This window comes from Hordeum vulgare, chromosome 1H (assembly GCF_904849725.1).
Source record: "Hordeum vulgare subsp. vulgare chromosome 1H, MorexV3_pseudomolecules_assembly, whole genome shotgun sequence".
Lineage (NCBI taxonomy): Eukaryota > Viridiplantae > Streptophyta > Magnoliopsida > Poales > Poaceae > Hordeum > Hordeum vulgare.
The window spans coordinates 435,471,266-435,477,808 of NC_058518.1; positions in this window are offsets into that span (position 1 = coordinate 435,471,266).

Consider the following 6,543-nt stretch of genomic DNA (forward strand, 5'->3'; position numbering starts at 1 on the left):
CGAAGCCGCCGTAGACGCCGCCGGAACAACCCTCGACGCCCTCCTTTCTGTAATCCCCACCCCTCCTCCCTAGGTTAATTAACTTAGGTGAATTTAGTTATGAACCCTAGGAATTACTAGGTTAAGTAGGTTAACTAGGTATGTTAAGTAACTAAGTGAACTAGCTAGGTTAATTTGGTTAACTAACTAGGTTAACTAACTAGGTACTGCTAGTAGTATATATAGTGGTACTGGTAGATATTAATTAGGTTAGGGTAGTAGTGGTACTAGTAGGTGTTAATTAGATGTTTTTTAGTTAGGGGAGTAGGGTTTTACTAGGTTAATTAGGTGAAGTTAAATGATGACCTAAATGAATGAAATTAGTAGTTAACTAAATTTTTAGGACAAATTTGTATATGCTTAAGTACTTAACTAAATATTATCTTTAGGACAAACTTGTGTATGCTTAAGTAGTTACCCAAATTAGGGCGGTAGGTTTTAGTTTAGAAAAAAAAATCAGTATAAAAACATAAATTTCTATCAGTGCTGCAAGTTTACTAGGTTCTTAATTTTTACTGATTTTTATTATGACAAAAATTTAGCACATAATTTGAATTGAGTTTTAGGGTTCATAATTTGAAATTTAGGACAAAATTGAGTTCTAAGCTTAATAATTTATATTAGGACATAATTTTTATTAGGACAACAACTAAGGACAGAAATATGTAAGGGTTCTAGGTTTCTAGGGTTCATCCATCTATATTTGGTTTTTGAATTGAGTTTGAGAGAACATAAGATTTGTGTAGATTTTCTTGAAGTGTCAAACACTAGGAGATGCAAACTTGAAGTGGTCATGTTATATGCAAATTCCTCAATAGTGTTTGCTCATGTTTATCTACTGTTGTAGTTGCTCATGTACATGTTCTTAAGTGGTCCTGTTATATGACACATTGAAGTGGTTCGATTGTGCCCAAGTGGCCTTTTGTTGTTTCCAAGGAATGAAACCGAGTGGCCTACTTGCCGGAATGTTGATTCATTTCCGTTCCAATAAATTTCAGGTGCTCGATTTGTCCACTTTTTAGCATTGTTTGGGATACCGCTTATTGTTATCGTCTCGGTCGGGTGGAGATTAGAGATTAATCGGAAAATCAGATGATAAATCAATTTTATCGGTGGACATAGTCAGTTTTTGTATAAATCATGGGTTTGAGGCACTGACAAGATAAAAATAGAAAAAATCTTCAGTGAAACTGTTAAACAACATGCCTTTAAATTTTTTAACTAGGAATATATGACAATACTATAGATAAATAGACAATTACAAACCAAACAAAATTAGGACAACACGTGTACTATTTTTACATCTGTCAAACAACGCATATAATAGATAAATAGAATAATAGATATTACATATCATAATCAGATAAGAGATAACACTTAATAGTCAATAGTAGAAAGCAAATAAGATGATAACAAGGTCCAGTACAACGGTGCACATAAGGCCATAACAAGGTCCATGAAAGTTTAAACAAGGATGAAAAAGGTCATAAGAAGGTCCATGAAACAAGAATAACAAGGTTCTTGCTCTTTGATTCTCTCACAACTCACAACCAAAAGTCCAAAGTAGGATCCTTCTCTCACAACTCACAACACCAATCTACAAAAAACACAAGGCAATAAAACTTATTAATTTATTACCAATGTGGACAGAAACAGACATCTTTGGCATGCATTACCAACATCTAAAAATCTACAATACCATCATCTACAAATCGACAATACCAGTCAATACCAACATCTATTCATCAAATCACTAGTGTATTAAATTATCAAAGAATCTAAAACAGTAAAAAACAAAAAAAATGCACTGGCAACCCTGAATTACACTTAAGAAGCAGGGATGGGAGCAAGTCCAACCTTTGGCCTGCTTGCTACTAGAGGACGGTGTGGTCAGGGATGGTGTGTTGGTACATGTAGTGCTCGCGGCGGCGAGATGGTCGGGTCATCGTCCGTCGGGAAGGGGCCCCGATTCACTGCTGCTGGAGGAGGAAGGGCAAAAGTGGGGGTCGCGGAAGTGGTGGTAACGGAAGAGTGGTGGTGGCGGCGGCAAGATGCTCCAGGGAGCCGGCGAGACTAGTGGTCGCGGAGATGGGGAAGGAGCCGGCGAGATTGCGATGTAGCCAGCGAGATGGCAAGGGAGGCGGAAACTAGGTTGTTGGAGAAGAGGAGGGGCAGCTCCGACGGTGAAGAGGAGGCGGCGACTGGGCCACGAGAATTTGGCTCCTCCGGTAGCACTAGGGGGAGATGACAACGAGACCCCGCAGCGGCTTGGCGATTGCAAACGTTCGGTCCTGTTGTGGCCAAAGAGGCTGCTTTGTGTGGAGGTGGCCAGGAGCCCACCCACGACCAAGCAACCTCAGCAAGGTATGAACACCAACACCCCACCTACCCAATTAGCGTCGCCTGTCGTGCCGGGTGAGGAAGAGGCTCCATTAGTGGCTGATGACATCGCCGCCGTCGAAGAAGCAATGCATGGTGCCATCGACGAGGATGACGATGACCCTCTACACTATCTCAATATTGGTGCCTCTGACGATGGAGGATTGATGGCTCGACAGTATGAGTACTCAGGGTTTGAGTGTGATGAGTTGGTGCCTCAATTGCCGGAGGATGAACATATTATAGGTTCACTTCCAGTAAAAAAAGAAGCATAGAAAGAGATCGAGGAAAGGCAACAAAGCTTCTTCTATGATCCAGCCGCCTCAGCAGCCTCGGGTTCAAGACCGTATACCTATCTCCGGTGCGGCAAAATTTCATATCCCCGGTGTTCCGATCCTACCTAAGGCAATGGTAGAGGCCATATACGACGATCTAAGGAGACTTCATGATGATGTGTTGTGGAGATAGAAAAGCCTGACCGCCTCGAAAAATCCAGGATACCCGCTCTACGTGGTTAACGTGCCGCAACAAAGGTTGTACGTTGACACATTCCCCGTAGAGAAGTTCTTCCTTCGATTCGATTACATCTTCGACATGTTTCACTTGAAAAAACTGGATTTTATGTTTGACCGCCTTTTTGCTTTGCACATGAACCACATCATCAGGATTGAGCAGATACCTTATATCTGTGTTGCTGACCCGTACTTCATGCACGAGGGCTTCTTGGCAGTCTGCCCAAAGCACCGTAAATATGCGAGTAAGTACATCGCCGATTTCATGGTCGCCAATAAGGACAAGGAGACGATTCTCGTGCCTTATCATCCCATGTAAGTCATCCGCAGATATCTTTCCTTCGATTTCAATAATTCATTTGCACGCGTGGAGGCTAATTTGAGGTGTACTTATTTTGCGCAGCGAAGGGCGCGCCGTCCTCATCATCCTTTACCCTCGATTGTCCCACGCTCCTTACTTGGACTCGTCGAAGAATATGAATAAAAAGGGTTACACCTACATCAAGTATGTTCTCGACAGTGTTATCTTTTTCTACGGCCTACGGGGTGGAGAGATCACGACAAGGAACCGTGCGCCCGCTTTAGGCCATAAGACCGACTACTGCTGCATCCAGCAACCGAGTGGTACTCTTAGTGATGGATTATATGTCCTCCACCACATGCTGGAGTACAGACAGGATCATCAGAACCTTCGCATGTCACCTAGATCCAACGATGCCCATATTCTGCAATGGGCAAAGAACCTAGGAGATATCCCGGATCATCGACTTCGAGCTGAGTTCTATCACATCCAGCGTGAACTTGCCCAAATCATCATGAATGAGGTCGTCGAAAAAACAAGGATGTTCTACGAAGAAGGGCAAATGTCGCGGGAAGACGTCCGAACACGCGTATCGGCTCAACGTCTCGACCTGAAGCCTTTCACTACGCTCGAGTACTATCTCCGTGACTTGGATGTATGGCACGACATGTTGGAGTGATTGACGATATACGCCAAAGTGTCCGTTTAGTCCATACTTTCTCTATGACGAAACGTTGAGTTATGCACGACGAAACTTTAATTGTGATGTAATTAAATCGTCCTCCTCAACTAGCGAAGATCACTCTAGTTAGGGCATTTTGGGTACTATGAACTTTGTTATTTATGCTTATGAGATGTTGCTTATATTTTTACCAAGTCTATCCCTTTCTGCTGCTCAACTATGTCACAACCTCCGTCAATCAATCATGACCCATTCCTCCAACTATAGTCGCACCACTCCGAAGCTATGCAGGTAGGAAGAGTCGGTGAGCATCATGGGACTATGCGGAGGAGAGACAGGGTGTGAAGGCGGTGTTTCAGGAAGGCCCAATTAGGGCATGTTATCCCACCTTGCCCTAACCACCATCCTCCCAAACTAACTAGAACCTTCTTCATTCTAGTTTGAAACGTGAGGGTTTTGTCTCTCTTACTGTGAGACTTACCCTCATGTCATCTCTCGTGATGCCTAATAGGGAGTCCCAACACTATAGTTCTCTAGAGCAGTTTTGAGAAGGTTCTATGGGCTGGTTGAGATGGGTTTTAGAACCTTATGAATGTTTTTTTTCTTGTTATTTCTTTTGGGGTTTTCTTTTTCTTTCTCTTGACACGTGCCGACATTTTTCAATACATGTTGCACATTTTTTGTGTAGACGCGTATCAATTTTTTATATATGTTGATTATTTTTTCAATACATGATGATTTTTTTTTTCAAATCCTTTTAAATTATGCTAATATATTAATAAATTGTATTTTTTAAGCATCACGAAGCTATTTCGAAAATTCCTGAACATTGTAATAAAAGTGAAAACAAACTTTTTGGATGGTATGAAACATTTTTTTGGAAATTACGCTAATATTGCCTTCTACATTAAAAAAAGTTAATAACATATTTTTGAGACACGTGAACATTTGTTTGGTGATACAAATTCTTTTTCAAAATTATTTGGTTTTTACATTGTATATCTTTTCTTAAAAAAATAACATATTTGTCAAACCCATTTAACATTTTTTAAAGGCCACAATTCTTTTAGTGCTATAATTGTTTATAAAATATAGAGGGTAGTATATGGTTTACGGTGCATTAATATTTTCTAATGATACAACTTCAAATGCTGGTGAGACAAAGAGGCGAGTTGTTCTTTCCTCATGCTGTCGGCGAGACAAAGAGGTATCCGGTTTCCAAGGCTCACGCGTATTCCTAGATTGATAATTTTAAAATTTTAGCATGATTGATATATCAAAAAAAAGCTATCACTAAACTTCAAATGCTATATTCTTTAATGATATAACTTCAAATGGTGGCGTACCAAAATTTTGGCGAGCAAATTCGCTGCCGTTGTTTCGCCCGTGCGTGAGGCAGCATCTGAACTGACGTGCCAAAAAAAATTGCATGTACCAAAATGGTCCTCAAACAAAACACGAGCCATGTCACTGATCATCATCAACTCCCAGCAACGAGAAACAGACGAGAGTAGCAGTCCAGCTGCAATGTAGATATCAGGTTCTGGGGACATTTCCTGCCGGCCAGCCCGAGCACGGATTGCAACATTTTTAAGCCACGTTCCAGGCTACGATTGGTCCATAGACCCGGAACGATGCAGCTCTACCGGCCTACCGCTGACTCCGACTATGTTGGGCGCAACAGCTTGGAGAATGAAAGGGTCAAGGAGAATTTTCTCTCCTTAGTATTCTGACGGACCAACAGATTACATGTTTATCTTGTTATTAATTATAAAACAATATTTTCACCTCCTTTTCAACGAAAGAAGTTACTAAACATATTTGCCCTCTCCTACGTTTGCACACTTATAGGAATCTTTGACTGCCAAGTCTATAAATACTGCATATCCTCTCTCTGGCATAACCGTACCTCCTCCATATCAGAAAAGAAAGTACACTTCAGACTTCGCCCCACGCCATCGATTATGGGTGCGAGAAATACCACCATCTGCCTTGTGCTGATCCTTGTGTTGTTCGCCAATCTTGGTTCTGCAGGTTTGTGCTCCTCTCTTTGTCCCAATCTGTTCAGACCCATGATAGTCGGCAAATAACTCATGGAGAATTTGCACCAATTCTATTCTTCTGACCATTATGATTTTTCTTCTTCGGTTATGAGTTCTTCATGGATATGAATATGGTTGTTAATTCGTTGCAGAAGAAAAGTGCTGGGAAAGTACCTCTGGCAGTCCACTCTGTATAGGCTTTCTGTGCAAGGCGACATGCTTCATCGCGGGCAAAATGTTTAATTCTGTCGTCAAGGAACACAGGTGTATGGGGTCAGCATTCAATAGCCAGTGCTACTGCTATCTGTGTGACAAATAGTTTGTTAGGGCGGAACCGAAGATTGCTTCACTATTAGAAATGCCAAAGAAACCACGGTCAGTAGTTTGTTATTTCTTGGTTAGCATATGAAGGGGATGAATAATTTATTCTCGTTGTCAACCTCATTGTTCGGCCATGTTGTGATGATGTGAATTTTATAAAAAAAGTGCGATATTATCAGACAAAAGTTGTCTACTGATTTGTAACGGTAAAAGTATGTGATGTGCTAATCGTCCTAGGAGGTCAAAACAATCGGCCATACCGATCCC